Genomic DNA, 20956 nt, shown 5'->3' with positions numbered 1-20956 from the left:
ATGATAATACCAGGATCCCTCTATCAGTAATGATAATACCAGGATCCCTCTATCAGTAATGATAATACCAGGATCCTCTATCAGTAATGATAATACCAGGATCCCTCTATCAGTAATGATAATACCAGGATCCCTCTATCAGTAATGATAATACCAGGATCCCTCTATCAGTAATGATAATATCAGGATCCCTCTATCAGTAATGATAATATCAGGATCCCTCTATCAGTAATGATAATACCAGGATCCCTCTATCAGTAATGATAATACCAGGATCCCTATCAGTATGATAATACCAGGATCCTCTATCAGTAATGATAATACCAGGATCCTCTATCAGTAATGATAATACCAGGATCCCTATCAGTAATGATAATACCAGGATCCCTCTATCAGTAATGATAATACCAGGATCCCTCTATCAGTAATGATAATACAGATCCCTCTATCAGTAATGATAATACCAGGATCCCTCTATCAGTAATGATAATACCAGGATCCCTCTATCAGTAATGATAATACCAGGATCCTCTATCAGTGATGATAATACCAGGATCCTCTATCAGTAATGATAATACCAGGATCCCTCTATCAGATCCCTCTATCAGTATGATAATACCAGATCCCTCTATCAGTAATGATAATACCAGGATCCTCTATCAGTAATGATAATACCAGGATCCTCTATCAGTAATGATAATACCAGGATCCTCTATCAGGATCCCTCTATCAGTGATAATACCAGGATCCCTCTATCAGTAATGATAATACCAGGATCCCTCTATCAGTGATGATAATACCAGGATCCCTCTATCAGTAATGATAATACCAGGATCCTCTATCAGTAATGATAATACCAGGATCCCTCTATCAGTAATGATAATACCCCTCTATCAGTAATGATAATACCAGGATCCTCTATCAGTGATGATAATACCAGGATCCCTCTATCAGTAATGATAATATCAGGATCCTCTATCAGTAATGATAATACCAGGATCCCTCTATCAGTAATGATAATACCAGGATCCCTCTATCAGTAATGATAATACCAGGATCCCTATCAGTAATGATAATACCAGGATCCCTCTATCAGTAATGATAATACCAGGATCCCTCTATCAGTAATGATAATACCAGGATCCCTCTATCAGTAATGATAATATCAGGATCCCTCTATCAGTAATGATAATACCAGGATCCCTCTATCAGTAATGATAATACCAGGATCCTCTATCAGTATCAGGATCCCTCTATCAGTAATGATAATACCAGGATCCCTCTATCAGTAATGATAATACCAGGATCCTCTAGGATCCCTCTATCAGTAATGATAATATCAGGATCCCTCTATCAGTAATGATAATACCAGGATCCTCTATCAGTGATAATATCAGGATCCTCTATCAGTAATGATAATACCAGGATCCTCTATCAGTAATGATAATATCAGGATCCCAGATCCCTCTATCAGTAATGATAATACCAGGATCCCCTCCAGATCCTCTATCAGTAATGATAATACCAGGATCCCTCTATCAGTAATGATAATACCAGGATCCTCTATCAGTAATGATAATACCCTCTATCAGTAATGATAATATCAGGATCCCTCTATCAGTAATGATAATACAGGATCCCTCTATCAGTGATGATAATACCAGGATCCCTATCAGTATGATAATATCAGGATCCTCTATCAGTAATGATAATATCAGGATCCTCTATCAGTATGATAATACCAGGATCCTCTATCTAATGATCAGTAATGATAATACCAGGATCCTCTATCAGTAATGATAATACCAGGATCCTCTATCAGTAATGATAATACCAGGATCCTCTATCAGTAATGATAATACCAGGATCCTCTATCAGTAATGATAATACCAGGATCCTCTATCAGTAATGATAATACCAGATCCTCTATCAGTAATGATAATATCAGGATCCTCTATCAGTAATGATAATACCAGGATCCCTCTATCAGTAATGATAATACCAGGATCCTCTCTATCAGTAATGATAATACCAGGATCCCTCTATCAGTCCTCTATCAGTAATATAATACCAGGATCCTCTATCAGTAATGATAATACCAGGATCCCTCTATCAGTAATGATAATACAGGATCCCTCTATCAGTATGATAATACCAGGATCCTCTATCAGTAATGATAATACCAGGATCCCTCTATCAGTAATGATAATATCAGGATCCCTCTATCAGTAATGATAATACCAGGATCCCTCTATCAGTAATGATAATACCAGGTAATGATAATACCAGGATCCTCTATCAGTAATGATAATACCAGGATCCCTCTATCAGTAATGATAATACCAGGATCCCTCTATCAGTATGATAATACCAGGATCCTCTATCAGTAATGATAATACCAGGATCCCTCTATCAGTAATGATAATACCAGGATCCTCTATCAGTAATGATAATACCAGGATCCTCTATCAGTAATGATAATACCAGGATCCCTCTATCAGTAATGATAATACCAGGATCCCTCTATCAGTAATGATAATATCAGGATCCCTCTATCAGTAATGATAATACCAGGATCCTCTATCAGTATCCTCTATCAGTATGATAATACAGGATCCTCTATCAGTAATGATAATACCAGGATCCTCTAGGATCCTCTATCAGTAATGATAATACCAGGATCCCTCTATCAGTAATGATAATATCAGGATCCCTCTATCAGTAATGATAATACCAGGATCCTCTATCAGTAATCAGGATCCCTCTATCAGTGATGATAATACCAGGATCCCTCTATCAGTAATGATAATACCAGGATCCCTCTATCAGTAATGATAATACCAGGATCCTCTATCAGTAATGATAATACCAGGATCCCTCTATCAGTAATGATAATACCAGGATCCTCTATCAGTGATGATAATACCAGGATCCTCTATCAGTATGATAATACCAGGATCCCTCTATCAGTAATGATAATACCAGGATCCCTCTATCAGTAATGATAATACCAGGATCCCTCTATCAGTAATGATAATACCAGGATCCTCTATCAGTAATGATAATACCAGGATCCCCTCTATCAGTAATGATAATACCAGGATCCCTCTATCAGTAATGATAATACCAGGATCCCTCTATCAGTAATGATAATACCAGGATCCCTCTATCAGTAATGATCCAGGATCCTCTATCAGTAATGATAATACCAGGATCCTCTATCAGTAATGATAATACCAGGATCCTCTATCAGTAATGATAATACCAGGATCCTCTATCAGTAATGATAATACCAGGATCCCTCTATCAGTAATGATAATATCAGGACTCTATCAGATCCTCTATCAGTAATGATAATACCAGGATCCTCTATCAGTAATGATAATATCAGGATCCTCTATCAGTAATGATAATACCAGGATCCTCTATCAGTAATGATAATACCAGGATCCTCTATCAGTAATGATAATACCAGGATCCTCTCAGTAATGATAATACCAGGATCCCTCTATCAGTAATGATAATACCAGATCCTCTATCAGTAATGATAATATCAGGATCCTCTATCAGTAATGATAATAGGATCCCTATCAGTAATGATAATACCAGGATCCCTCAGTATCAGTAATGATAATACCAGGATCCCTCTATCAGTAATGATAATACCAGGATCCCTCTATCAGTAATGATAATACAGGATCCCTCTATCAGTAATGATAATACCAGGATCCTCTATCAGGATCCCTCTATCAGTGATGATAATACCAGGATCCTCTATCAGTGATGATAATACCAGGATCCCTCTATCAGTAATGATAATATCAGGATCCTCTATCAGGAACCCTCTATCAGTAATGATAATACCAGGATCCTCTATCAGTAATGATCCTCTATCAGTAGTGATAATACCAGGATCCTCTATCAGTGATGATAATACCAGGATCCTCTATCAGTAATGATAATACCAGGATCCTCTATCAGTAATGATAATACCAGGATCCCTCTATCAGTAATGATAATACCAGGATCCTCTATCAGTAATGATAATACCAGGATCCTCTATCAGTATGATAATACAGGATCCCTCTATCAGTGATGATAATACCAGGATCCTCTATCAGTAATGATAATACCAGGATCCCTCTATCAGTAATGATAATACCAGGATCCTCTATCAGGATCCTCTATCAGTCCTCTATCATGATAATACCAGGATCCCTCTATCAGTAATGATAATATCAGATCCCTATCAGATCTATCATAATGATAATACCAGGATCCTCTATCAGTAATGATAATACCAGGATCCCTCTATCAGTAATGATAATATCAGGATCCCAGGATCCTCTATCAGTAATGATAATACCAGGATCCTCTATCAGTAATGATAATATCAGATCCTCTATCAGTAATGATAATACCAGGATCCCTCTATCAGTAATGATAATACCAGATCCTCTATCAGTAATGATAATACCAGGATCCCTCTATCAGTAATGATAATACCAGGATCCCTCTATCAGTAATGATAATACCAGGATCCCTCTATCAGTAATGATAATACCAGGATCCTCTATCAGTAATGATAATACCAGGATCCCTCTATCAGTAATGATAATATCAGGATCCTCTATCAGTAATGATAATACCCCTCTATCAGTAATGATAATATCAGGATCCTCTATCAGTGATGATAATACCAGGATCCCTCTATCAGTGATGATAATATCAGGATCCCTCTATCAGTAATGATAATACCAGGATCCTCTATCAGTAATGATAATATCAGGATCCCTCTATCAGTAATGATAATACCAGATCCCTCTATCAGTAATGATAATACCAGGATCCCTCTATCAGTAATGATAATACCAGGATCCCTCTATCAGTAATGATAATACCAGGATCCCTCTATCAGTGATGATAATACCAGGATCCTCTATCAGTAATGATAATACCAGGATCCTCTATCAGTGATCCTCTATCAGTGATGATAATACCAGGATCCCTCTATCAGTAATGATAATACCAGGATCCCTCTATCAGTCCTCTATCAGTGATGATAATACCAGGATCCCTCTATCAGTAATGATCAGGATCCCTCTATCAGTAATGATAATACCAGGATCCTCTATCAGTAATGATAATACCAGGATCCTCTATCAGATCCCTCTATCAGTGATGATAATACCAGGATCCTCTATCAGTAATGATAATACCAGGATCCTCTCTATCAGTGATGATAATACCAGGATCCCTCTATCAGTAATGATAATACCAGGATCCTCTATCAGTAATGATAATACCAGGATCCTCTATCAGTAATGATAATACCAGGATCCTCTATCAGTAATGATAATACCAGGATCCCTCTATCAGTAATGATAATACCAGGATCCCTCTATCAGTAATGATAATATCAGGATCCCTCTATCAGTAATGATAATACCAGGATCCCTCTATCAGTGATGATAATATCAGGATCCTCTATCAGTGATGATAATACCAGGATCCCTCTATCAGTAATGATAATACAGGATCCCTCTATCAGTAATGATAATACCAGGATCCTCTATCAGTAATGATAATATCAGATCCTCTATCTATCAGTATGATAATACCAGGATCCTCTATCAGTAATGATAATACAGGATCCTCTATCAGTAATGATAATACCAGGATCCCTCTATCAGTAATGATAATACCAGGATCCTCTATCAGTATGATAATACAGGATCCTCTATCAGGATCCTCTATCAGTGATGATAATACCAGGATCCCTCTATCAGTAATGATAATACCAGGATCCTCTATCAGTAATGATAATACCAGGATCCCTCTATCAGTAATGATAATACCAGGATCCTCTATCAGTAATCCAGATCCCTCTATCAGTAATGATAATACCAGGATCCTCTATCAGTAATGATAATACCAGGATCCCTCTATCAGTAATGATAATACCAGGATCCTCTATCAGTAATGATAATACCAGGATCCTCTATCAGTAATGATAATACCAGGATCCTCTATCAGTAATGATAATACAGGATCCTCTATCAGTGATGATAATACCAGGATCCTATCAGTAATGATAATACCAGGATCCTCTATCAGTATGATAATACAGGATCCTCTATCAGTAATGATAATACCAGGATCCCTATCTATCAGTAATGATAATACCAGGATCCTCTATCAGTAATGATAATATCAGGATCCTCTATCAGGATCCCTCTATCAGTGATGATAATACAGGATCCTCTATCAGTGATGATAATACCAGGATCCTCTATCAGTAATGATAATACCAGGATCCTCTATCAGTAATGATAATATCAGGATCCCTCTATCAGTAATGATAATACCAGGATCCCTCTATCAGTAATGATAATACCAGGATCCTCTATCAGTAATGATAATATCAGGATCCTCTATCAGTGATGATAATACCAGGATCCTCTATCAGTAATGATAATATCAGGATCCCTCTATCAGTATGATAATATCAGGATCCTCTATCAGTAATGATAATACCAGGATCCTCTATCAGTGATGATAATACCAGGATCCTCTATCAGTAATGATAATATCAGGATCCCTATCAGTAATGATAATACCAGGATCCCTCTATCAGTAATGATAATATCAGGATCCTCTATCAGTGATGATAATACCAGGATCCTCTATCAGTGATGATAATACAGGATCCTCTATCAGTAATGATAATATCAGATCCCTCTCATCAGTAATGATAATACCAGGATCCCTCTATCAGTAATGATAATATCAGGATCCCTCTATCAGAACCCTCTATCAGTGATGATAATACCAGGATCCTCTATCAGTGATGATAATACCAGGATCCTCTATCAGTAATGATAATACCAGGATCCCTCTATCAGTAATGATAATATCAGGATCCTCTATCAGTAATGATAATACCAGGATCCTCTATCAGTAATGATAATACCAGGATCCCTCTATCAGTAATGATAATATCAGGATCCCTCTATCAGTAATGATAATACCAGGATCCTCTATCAGTAATGATAATACCAGGATCCTCTATCAGTGATGATAATACCAGGATCCTCTATCAGTAATGATAATACCAGGATCCTCTATCAGTAATGATAATACCAGGATCCCTCTATCAGTAATGATAATACCAGGATCCTCTATCAGTAATGATAATATCAGGATCCCTCTATCAGTAATGATAATACCAGGATCCTCTATCAGTGATGATAATATCAGGATCCCTCTATCAGTGATGATAATACCAGGATCCCTCTATCAGTAATGATAATACCAGGATCCTCTATCAGTGATGATAATACCAGGATCCTCTATCAGTAATGATAATATCAGGATCCCTATCTATCAGTAATGATAATACCAGGATCCTCTATCAGTAATGATAATATCAGGATCCTCTATCAGTATCAGTGATGATAATACCAGGATCCCTCTATCAGTGATGATAATAACAGGATCCTCTATCAGATCCCTCTATCAGTAATGATAATACCAGGATCCTCTATCAGTAATGATAATATCAGGATCCTCTATCAGTAATGATAATACCAGGATCCTCTATCAGTAATGATAATACCAGGATCCTCTATCAGTAATGATAATATCAGGATCCCTCTATCAGTGATGATAATATCAGGATCCTCTATCAGTAATGATAATATCAGGATCCAGGATCTCTATCAGGATCCCTCTATCAGTAATGATAATACCAGGATCCCTCTATCAGTGATGATAATACCAGGATCCTCTATCAGTAATGATAATACCAGGATCCCTCTATCAGTAATGATAATATCAGGATCCCTCTATCAGTAATGATAATATCAGGATCCTCTATCAGTAATGATAATATCCTCTATCAGGATCCCTCTATCAGTGATGATAATACCAGGATCCTCTATCAGTGATGATAATACCAGGATCCCTCTATCAGTAATGATAATATCAGGATCCCTCTAGGATCCCTCTATCAGTAATGATAATACCAGGATCCTCTATCAGTAATGATAATATCAGGATCCCTCTATCAGAACCCTCTATCAGTGATGATAATACAGGATCCCTATCAGTGATGATAATATCAGGATCCCTCTATCAGTAATGATAATACCAGGATCCCTCTATCAGTAATGATAATATCAGGATCCTCTATCAGTAATGATAATACCAGGATCCTCTATCAGTAATGATAATACCAGGATCCTCTATCAGTAATGATAATATCAGGATCCTCTATCAGTGATGATAATACCAGGATCCTCTATCAGTAATGATAATACCAGGATCCCTCTATCAGTAATGATAATACCAGGATCCCTCTATCAGGATCCTCTATCAGGATCCTCTATAATACCAGGATCCTCTATCAGTATGATAATACCAGGATCCCTCTATCAGTAATGATAATACCAGGATCCCTATCAGTAATGATAATACCAGGATCCTCTATCAGTGATGATAATACCAGGATCCTCTATCAGTAATGATAATACCAGGATCCCTCTATCAGTAAGTGATGATAATACCAGGATCCCTCTATCAGTAATGATAATACCAGGATCCCTCTATCAGTCCTCTATCAGTGATGATAATACCAGGATCCCTCTATCAGTAATGATAATACCAGGATCCCTCTATCAGTAATGATAATACCAGGATCCCTCTATCAGTAATGATAATACCAGGATCCCTCTATCAGTAATGATAATACCAGGATCCCTCTATCAGGATCCCTCTATCAGTGATGATAATACCAGGATCCCTCTATCAGTAATGATAATACCAGGATCCCTCTATCAGTAATGATAATACCAGGATCCCTCTATCAGTAATGATAATACCAGGATCCTCTATCAGTAATGATAATACCAGGATCCCTCTATCAGTGATGATAATACCAGGATCCCTCTATCAGTAATGATAATATCAGGATCCCTCTATCAGTAATGATAATACCAGGATCCTCTATCAGTATGATAATACCAGGATCCTCTATCAGTAATGATAATACCAGGATCCCTCTATCAGTGATGATAATACCAGGATCCTCTATCAGGATCCCTCTATCAGTGATGATAATACCAGGATCCTCTATCAGTAATGATAATACCAGGATCCTCTATCAGATCCCTCTATCAGTGATGATAATACCAGGATCCTCTATCAGTAATGATAATACAGTCCCTCTATCAGTAATGATAATACCAGGATCCCTCTATCAGTAATGATAATACCAGGATCCCTCTATCAGTAATGATAATACCAGGATCCCTCTATCAGTAATGATCAGTGATATAATACCAGGATCCCTCTATCAGTAATGATAATACCAGGATCCTCTATCAGTAATGATAATACCAGGATCCCTCTATCAGTAATGATAATACCAGGATCCCTCTATCAGTAATGATAATACAGGATCCCTCTATCAGTAATGATAATACCAGGATCCTCTATCAGTAATGATAATACCAGGATCCCTCTATCAGTAATGATAATACCAGGATCCTCTATCAGTAATGATAATACCAGGATCCCTCTATCAGTAATGATAATACCAGGATCCCTCTATCAGTGATGATAATACCAGGATCCCTCTATCAGTAATGATAATACCAGGATCCCTCTATCAGTAATGATAATACCAGGATCCCTCTATCAGTAATGATAATACCAGGATCCCTCTATCAGTAATGATAATATCAGGATCCCTCAATCAGTAATGATAATACCAGGATCCCTCTATCAGTGATGATAATATCAGGATCCCTCTATCAGTGATGATAATACCAGGATCCCTCTATCAGTAATGATAATACCAGGATCCCTCTATCAGTGATGATAATACCAGGATCCCTCTATCAGTAATGATAATATCAGGATCCCTCTATCAGGAACCCTCTATCAGTAATGATAATACCAGGATCCCTCTATCAGTAATGATAATATCAGGATCCCTCTATCAGTATCAGTGATGATAATACCAGGATCCCTCTATCAGTGATGATAATAACAGGATCCCTCTATCAGGATCCCTCTATCAGTAATGATAATACCAGGATCCCTCTATCAGTAATGATAATATCAGGATCCCTCTATCAGTAATGATAATACCAGGATCCTCTATCAGTAATGATAATACCAGATCCTCTATCAGTAATGATAATACCAGGATCCCTCTATCAGTGATGATAATATCAGGATCCTCTATCAGTAATGATAATATCAGGATCCTCTATCAGGATCCTCTATCAGGATCCTCTATCAGTAATGATAATATCAGGATCCTCTATCAGTAATGATAATATCAGGATCCCTCTATCAGTATGATAATACCAGGATCCCTCTATCAGTAATGATAATATCAGGATCCCTCTATCAGTAATGATAATATCAGGATCCCTCTATCAGTAATGATAATATCAGGATCCTCTATCAGTAATGATAATACCAGGATCCTCTATCAGTATCAGTGATGATAATACCAGGATCCTCTATCAGTATGATAATACCAGGATCCCTCTATCAGTAATGATAATATCAGGATCCTCTATCAGTAACCCTCTATCAGTAATGATAATACCAGGATCCCTCTATCAGTAATGATAATATAAGGATCCTCTATCAGGAACCCTCTATCAGTGATGATAATACCAGGATCCCTCTATCAGTGATGATAATAACCCTCTATCAGTCCCTCTATCAGTAATGATAATACCAGGATCCTCTATCAGTAATGATAATATCAGGATCCCTCTATCAGTAATGATAATACCAGGATCCTCTATCAGTAATGATAATACCAGGATCCCTCTATCAGTAATGATAAGGATATCAGTAATGATAATATCCTCCTATCAGTGATGATAATACCAGGATCCCTCTATCAGTAATGATAATATCAGGATCCTCTATCAGTAATGATAATACCAGGATCCTCTATCAGGATCCCTATCAGGATCCCTCTATCAGTAATGATAATACCAGGATCCTCTATCAGTAATGATAATATCAGGATCCTCTATCTATCAGTAATGATAATACCAGGATCCCTCTATCAGTAATGATAATACCAGGATCCCTCTATCAGTAATGATAATATCAGGATCCCTCTCATCCTCTATCAGTAATGATAATACCAGGATCCCTCTATCAGTAATGCTGATATCAGGATCCCTCTATCAGTAATGATAATACCAGGATCCCTCTATCAGTAATGATAATACCAGGATCCCTCTATCAGTAATGATAATACCAGGATCCCTCTCATGGTAATACCAGGATCCCTCTATCAGTAATGATAATACCAGGATCCCTCTATCAGTAATGATAATATCAGGATCCCTCTATCAGTAATGATAATACCAGGATCCCTCTATCAGTAATGATAATATCAGGATCCCTCTATCAGTAATGATAATATCAGGATCCCTCTATCAGTAATGATAATACCAGGATCCCTCTATCAGTGATGATAATACCAGGATCCCTCTATCAGTGATGATAATATCAGGATCCCTCTATCAGTAATGATAATACCAGGATCCCTCTATCAGGAACCCTCTATCAGTGATGATAATACCAGGATCCCTCTATCAGTGATGATAATACCAGGATCCTCTATCAGTAATGATAATATCAGGATCCTCTATCAGGAACCCTCATCAGTAATGATAATACCAGGATCCTCTATCAGTAATGATAATATAAGGATCCCTCTATCAGTAACCCTCTATCAGATGATAATACCAGGATCCTCTATCAGTGATGATAATACCTCTATCAGGATCCCTCTATCAGTAATGATAATACCAGGATCCTCTATCAGTAATGATAATATCAGGATCCCTCTATCAGTAATGATAATACAGGATCCCTCTATCAGTAATGATAATACCAGGATCCTCTATCAGTAATGATAATATCAGGATCCTCTATCAGTAATGATAATACCAGGATCCTCTATCAGTAATGATAATACCAGGATCCCTCTATCAGTAATGATAATACCAGGATCCCTCTATCAGTCCTCTATCAGGATGATAAATACCAGGATCCTCTATCAGTAATGATAATATCAGGATCCTCTATCAGGATCCCTCTATCAGTAATGATAATACCAGGATCCTCTATCAGTAATGATAATACCAGGATCCCTCTATCAGTAATGATAATACCAGGATCCCTCTATCAGGATCCTCTAGTAATGATAATACCAGGATCCCTCTATCAGTAATGATAATATCAGGATCCCTCTATCAGTAATGATAATACCAGGATCCCTCTATCAGTAATGATAATACCAGGATCCCTCTATCAGTAATGATAATATCAGGATCCCTCTATCAGGATCCCTCTATCAGTAATGATAATACCAGGATCCCTCTATCAGTAATGATAATATCAGGATCCCTCTATCAGTAATGATAATACCAGGATCCCTCTATCAGTAATGATAATATCAGGATCCCTCTATCAGTAATGATAATATCAGGATCCCTCTATCAGTAATGATAATACCAGGATCCCTCTATCAGTGATGATAATACCAGGATCCCTCTATCAGTGATGATAATATCAGGATCCCTCTATCAGTAATGATAATACCAGGATCCCTCTATCAGTAATGATAATATCAGGATCCCTCTATCAGTAATGATAATACCAGGATCCCTCTATCAATAATGATAATACCAGGATCCCTCTATCAGTAATGATAATATCAGGATCCCTCTATCAGTAATGATAATACCAGGATCCCTCTATCAGTGATGATAATACCAGGATCCCTCTATCAGTAATGATAATACCAGGATCCCTCTAACAGGATCCCTCTATCAGTGATGATAATACCAGGATCCCTCTATCAGTAATGATAATACCAGGATCCCTCTATCAGTAATGATAATACCAGGATCCCTCTATCAGTAATGATAATACCAGGATCCTCTATCAGTGATGATAATACCAGGATCCTCTATCAGTAATGATAATACCAGGATCCCTCTATCAGTAATGATAATACCAGGATCCTCTATCAGTAATGATAATACCAGGATCCTCTATCAGTAATGATAATACCAGGATCCCTCTATCAGTAATGATAATACCAGGATCCCTCTATCAGTATGATAATATCAGGATCCTCTATCAGTAATGATAATACCAGGATCCCTCTATCAGTAATGATAATACCAGGATCCTCTATCAGTGATGATAATACCAGGATCCCTCTATCAGTATGATAATATCAGGATCCTCTATCAGTAATGATAATACCAGGATCCCTCTATCAGTAATGATAATATCAGGATCCCTCTATCAGTAATGATAATATCAGGATCCTCTATCAGTAATGATAATACCAGGATCCCTATCAGTAATGATAATACCAGGATCCTCTATCAGTAATGATAATACCAGGATCCCTCTATCAGTGATGATAATACCAGGATCCTCTATCAGTAATGATAATACCAGGATCCCTCTATCAGTAATGATAATACCAGGATCCCTCTATCAGTAATGATAATACCAGGATCCCTCTATCAGTAATGATAATATCAGGATCCTCTATCAGTAATGATAATACCAGGATCCTCTATCAGTAATGATAATACCAGGATCCCTCTATCAGTAATGATAATACCAGGATCCTCTATCAGTAATGATAATACCAGGATCCCTCTATCAGTAATGATAATATCAGGATCCCTCTATCAGTATCAGGATCCTCTATCAGTGATGATAATACCAGGATCCCTCTATCAGTGATGATAATACCAGGATCCCTCTATCAGTGATGATAATATCAGGATCCCTCTATCAGTAATGATAATACCAGGATCCCTCTATCAGTAATGATAATATCAGGATCCCTCTATCAGTAATGATAATACCAGGATCCCTCTATCAGTAATGATAATACCAGGATCCCTCTATCAGTAATGATAATATCAGGATCCTCTCTATCAGTAATGATAATACCAGGATCCTCTATCAGTGATGATAATACCAGGATCCCTCTATCAGTAATGATAATACCAGGATCCCTAAGTAATGATCCCTCTATCAGTGATGATAATACCAGGATCCTCTATCAGTAATGATAATACCAGGATCCTCTATCAGGATCCTCTATCAGTGATGATAATACCAGGATCCTCTATCAGTAATGATAATACCAGGATCCCTCTATCAGTAATGATAATACCAGGATCCCTCTATCAGTAATGATAATACCAGGATCCCTCTATCAGTGATGATAATACCAGGATCCTCTATCAGTAATGATAATACCAGGATCCTCTATCAGATCCCTCTATCAGTGAATGATAATACCAGGATCCCTCTATCAGTAATGATAATACCAGGATCCTCTATCAGTAATGATAATACCAGGATCCCTCTATCAGTAATGATAATACCAGGATCCTCTATCAGTAATGATAATACCAGGATCCTCTATCAGTAATGATAATACCAGGATCCTCTATCAGTAATGATAATACCAGGATCCCTCAATCAGTATGATAATACAGGATCCCTCTATCAGTGATGATAATACCAGGATCCTCTATCAGTAATGATAATACCAGGATCCTCTATCAGTAATGATAATACCAGGATCCCTCTATCAGTAATGATAATACCAGGATCCCTCTATCAGTAATGATAATATCAGGATCCCTCAATCAGTAATGATAATACCAGGATCCCTCTATCAGTGATGATAATACCAGGATCCTCTATCAGTAATGATAATACCAGGATCCCTCTATCAGTAATGATAATACCAGGATCCTCTATCAGTGATGATAATACCAGGATCCCTCTATCAGTAATGATAATATCAGGATCCCTCTATCAGTATCAGTATGATAATACCAGGATCCTCTATCAGTAATGATAATACCAGGATCCTCTATCAGTCCCTCTATCAGTAATGATAATACCAGGATCCTCTATCAGTAATGATAATACCAGGATCCCTCTATCAGTAATGATAATACCAGGATCCTCTATCAGTAATGATAATACCAGGATCCTCTATCAGATCCTCTATCAGTAATGATAATACCAGGATCCTCCAGGATCCCTCTATCAGTAATGATAATATCAGGATCCTCTATCAGTAATGATAATACCAGGATCCTCTATCAGTAATGATAATATCAGGATCCTCTATCAGTCCTCTATCAGTAATGATAATACCAGAATCCCTCTATCAGTGATGATAATACCAGGATCCCTCTATCAGTGATGATAATATCAGGATCCCTCTATCAGTAATGATAATATCAGGATCCCTCTATCAGTGATGATAATACCAGGATCCCTCTATCAGTAATGATAATAACAGGATCCCTCTATCAGTCTATCAGTGATAATACCAGGATCCTCTATCAGTAATGATAATATCAGGATCCCTCTATCAGTAATGATAATACCATGATCCCTCTATCAGTAATGATAATACCAGATCCTCTATCAGTAATGATAATACCAGGATCCCTCTATCAGTAATGATAATATCAGGATCACTCTATCAGTAATGATAATATCAGGATCCCTCTATCAGGATCCCTCTATCAGTAATGATAATTCCAGGATCACTCTATCAGTAATGATAATACCAGGATCCCTCTATCAGGATCCTCTATCAGTAATGATAATACCCCTCTATCAGGATCCTCTATCAGTAATGATAATACCAGGATCCCTCTATCAGTAATGATAATACCAGGATCCTCTATCAGTAATGATAATATCATCAGAATCCCTCTATCAGTAATGATAATACCAGGATCCCTCTATCAGTAATGATAATACCAGGATCCCTCTATCAGTAATGATAATATCAGGATCCCTCTATCAGAATCCCTCTATCAGGATCCCTCTATCAGTAATGATAATACCAGGATCCCTCTATCAGTAATGATAATACCAGGATCCCTCTATCAGTCATGATAATACCAGGATCCCTCTATCAGTAATGATAATATCAGGATCCCTCTATCAGTGATGATAATACCAGGATCCCTCTATCAGTAATGATAATACCAGGATCCCTCTATCAGGATCCCTCTTTCAGTGATGATAATACCAGGATCCCTCTATCAGTGATGATAATACAGGATCCTCTATCAGTGATAATACCAGGATCCTCTATCAGTAATGATAATACCAGGATCCCTCTATCAGTAATGATAATACCAGGATCCCTCTATCAGTAATGATAATACCAGGATCCCTCTATCAGTAATGATAATACCAGGATCCCTATCAGTAATGATAATACAGGATCCTCTATCAGTAATGATAATACCATGATAATCCCTCTATCAGGATCCCTCTATCAGTAATGATAATACCAGGATCCCTCTATCAGTAATGATAATACAGGATCCTCTATCAGTAATGATAATACCAGGATCCTCTATCAGTAATGATAATACCAGGATCCTCTATCAGTGATGATAATACCAGGATCCTCTATCAGTAATGATAATACCAGGATCCCTCTATCAGTAATGATAATACCAGGATCCTCTATCAGTATGATAATATCAGGATCCTCTATCAGTAATGATAATACCAGGATCCCTCTATCAGTAATGATAATACCAGGATCCCTCTATCAGTAATGATAATACCAGGATCCTCTATCAGTAATGATAATACCAGGATCCTCTATCAGTAATGATAATACCAGGATCCCTCTATCAGTAATGATAATACCAGGATCCCTCTATCAGTAATGATAATACCAGGATCCCTCTATCAGTAATGATAATACCAGATCCTCTATCAGTAATGATAATACCAGGATCCCTCTATCAGTAATGATAATACCAGGATCCCTCTATCAGTAATGATAATATCAGGATCCTCTATCAGTAATGATAATACCAGGATCCCTCTATCAGTAATGATAATACCAGGATCCTCTATCAGTAATGATAATACCAGGATCCTCTATCAGTAATGATAATACCAGGATCCCTCTATCAGTAATGATAATACCAGGATCCTCTATCAGTAATGATAATATCAGGATCCCTCTATCAGTAATGATAATACCAGGATCCCTCTATCAGTGATGATAATACCAGGATCCTCTATCAGTAATGATAATACCAGGATCCCTCTATCAGTAATGATAATACCAGGATCCCTCTATCAGTAATGATAATACCAGGATCCCTCTATCAGTAATGATAATACCAGGATCCTCTATCAGTAATGATAATACCAGGATCCCTCTATCAGTAATGATAATACCAGGATCCCTCTATCAGGATCCCTCTATCAGTAATGATAATACCAGGATCCTCTATCAGTAATGATAATATCAGGATCCCTCTATCAGTAATGATAATACCAGGATCCCTCTATCAGTAATGATAATACCAGGATCCCTCTATCAGTAATGATCCCTCTATCAGTAATGATAATACCAGGATCCTCTATCAGTAATGATAATATCAGGATCCCTCTATCAGTAATGATAATATCAGGATCCCTCTATCAGTAATGATAATACCAGGATCCCTCTATCAGTAATGATAATACCAGGATCCTCTATCAGTAATGATAATATCAGGATCCTCTATCAGTAATGATAATACCAGGATCCCTCTATCAGTAATGATAATACCAGGATCCCTCTATCAGTAATGATAATATCAGGATCCTCTATCAGTCAATGATAATATCAGGATCCCTCTATCAGTGATGATAATACCAGGATCCCTCTATCAGTAATGATAATACCAGGATCCCTCTATCAGTAATGATAATACCAGGATCCTCTATCAGTAATGATAATACCAGGATCCCTCTATCAGTAATGATAATACAGGATCCCTCTATCAGTAATGATAATACCAGGATCCCTCTATCAGTAATGATAATACCAGGATCCCTCTATCAGTAATGATAATATCAGGATCCTCTATCAGGATCCTCTATCAGTAATGATAATACCAGGATCCCTCTATCAGTAATGATAATACCAGGATCCTCTATCAGTAATGATAATACCAGGATCCTCTATCAGTAATGATAATATCAGGATCCCTCTATCAGTAATGATAATACCAGGATCCCTCTATCAGTAATGATAATACCAGGATCCTCTATCAGTAATGATAATACAGGATCCCTCTATCAGTAATGATAATACCAGGATCCCTCTATCAGTAATGATAATACCAGGATCCCTCTATCAGTAATGATAATACCAGGATCCTCAGGATCCCTCTCAGTAATGATAATATCAGGATCCTCTATCAGTGATGATAATATCAGGATCCTCTATCAGTATGATAATACCAGGATCCCTCTATCAGTAATGATAATATCAGGATCCCTATCAGGATCCCCTATCAGTAATGATAATACCAGGATCCCTCTATCAGTAATGATAATATCAGGATCCTCTATCAGGATCCCTCTATCAGTAATGATAATATCAGGATCCCTCTATCAGTAATGATAATACCAGGATCCTCTATCAGTAATGATAATACCAGGATCCCTCTATCAGTAATGATAATACCAGGATCCCTCTATCAGTGATGATAATACAGGATCCCTCTATCAGATCCTCTATCAGTGATGATAATACCAGGATCCTCTATCAGTAATGATAATACCAGGATCCCTCTATCAGTAATGATAATACCAGGATCCCTCTATCAGTGATGATAATACCAGGATCCCTCTATCAGTAATGATAATACCAGGATCCTCTATCAGTAATGATAATACCAGGATCCCTCTATCAGTAATGATAATACCAGGATCCTCTATCAGTAATGATAATACCAGGATCCCTCTATCAGTAATGATAATACCAGGATCCCTCTATCAGTAATGATAATACCAGGATCCCTCTATCAGTAATGATAATACCAGGATCCTCTCCTCTATCAGTAAATGATAATACCAGGATCCCTCTATCAGTAATGATAATACCAGGATCCCTCTATCAGTAATGATAATACCAGGATCCCTATCAGTAATGATAATACTATCAGTAATGATAATATCAGGATCCCTCTATCAGTAATGATAATACCAGGATCCCTCTATCAGTAATGATAATACCAGGATCCCTCTATCAGTAATGATAATACCAGGATCCCTATCAGTAATGATAATACCAGGATCCTCTATCAGTAATGATAATATCAGGATCCTCTATCAGTAATGATAATACCAGGATCCCTCTATCAGTAATGATAATATCAGGATCCCTCTATCAGTAATGATAATACCAGGATCCTCTATCAGTCCCTCTAATCAGTGATGATAATACCAGGATCCCTCTATCAGTAATGATAATACCAGGATCCTCTATCAGTAATGATAATATCAGGATCCTCTATCAGTAATGATAATACCAGGATCCTCTATCAGGATCCTCTATCAGTGATGATAATATCAGGATCCTCTATCAGTAATGATAATACCAGGATCCCTCTATCAGTAATGATAATACCAGGATCCTCTATCAGTGATGATAATACCAGGATCCTCTATCAGTAATGATGATATATCAGGATCCCTCTATCAGTATGATAATACCAGGATCCCTCTATCAGTAATGATAATACCAGGATCCTCTATCAGTAATGATAATACAGTCCCTATCAGTGATATGATAATACCAGGATCCCTCTATCAGTAATGATAATACCAGGATCCTCTATCAGTAATGATAATACCAGGATCCCTCTATCAGTAATGATAATACCAGGATCCCTCTATCAGGATCCCTCTATCAGTAATGATAATACCAGGATCCTCTATCAGTAATGATAATACCAGGATCCTCTATCAGTAATGATAATACCAGGATCCTCTATCAGTAATGATAATACCAGGATCCCTCTATCAGTAATGATAATATCAGGATCCTCTATCAGTAATGATAATACCAGGATCCCTCTATCAGTAATGATAATACCAGGATCCTCTATCAGTATCAGTGATAATACCAGGATCCCTCTATCAGTAATGATAATACCAGGATCCCTCTATCAGTAATGATAATACCAGGATCCTCTATCAGTAATGATAATACCAGGATCCCTCTATCAGTAATGATAATATCAGATCCTCTATCAGTAATGATAATACCAGGATCCCTCTATCAGTAATGATAATACCAGATCCTCTATCAGTAATAATGATAATACCAGGATCCCTCTATCAGTAATGATAATACCAGGATCCTCTCTATCAGTGATGATAATACCAGGATCCCTCTATCAGTGATGATAATACCAGGATCCTCTATCAGTAATGATAATACCAGGATCCCTCTATCAGTAATGATAATACCAGGATCCCTCTATCAGTGATGATAATACCAGGATCCCTCTATCAGTATCCCTCTATCAGTATGATAATATCAGGATCCTCTATCAGTAATGATAATACCAGGATCCTCTATCAGTAATGATAATACCAGATCCTCTATCAGTGATGATAATACCAGGATCCTCTATCAGTAATGATAATACCAGGATCCTCTATCAGTAATGATAATACCAGGATCCTCTATCAGTAATGATAATACCAGGATCCCTCTATCAGTAATGATAATACCAGGATCCCTCTATCAGTAATGATAATACCAGGATCCCTCTATCAGTAATGATAATACCAGGATCCTCTATCAGTAATGATAATACCAGGATCCCTCTATCAGTAATGATAATACCAGGATCCTCTATCAGTAATGATAATACCAGATCCTCTATCAGTAATGATAATACCAGGATCCCTCTATCAGTAATGATAATACCAGGATCCCTATCTATCAGTAATGATAATACCAGGATCCCTCTATCAGTATGATAATACCAGGATCCTCTATCAGTAATGATAATACCAGGATCCC

The sequence above is a fragment of the Oncorhynchus nerka genome, linkage group LG23 (assembly GCF_034236695.1).
Source record: "Oncorhynchus nerka isolate Pitt River linkage group LG23, Oner_Uvic_2.0, whole genome shotgun sequence".
NCBI lineage: Eukaryota > Metazoa > Chordata > Actinopteri > Salmoniformes > Salmonidae > Oncorhynchus > Oncorhynchus nerka.
The sequence above is the reverse complement of the archived record's forward strand: the minus strand, read 5'-3'. Positions refer to the sequence as shown.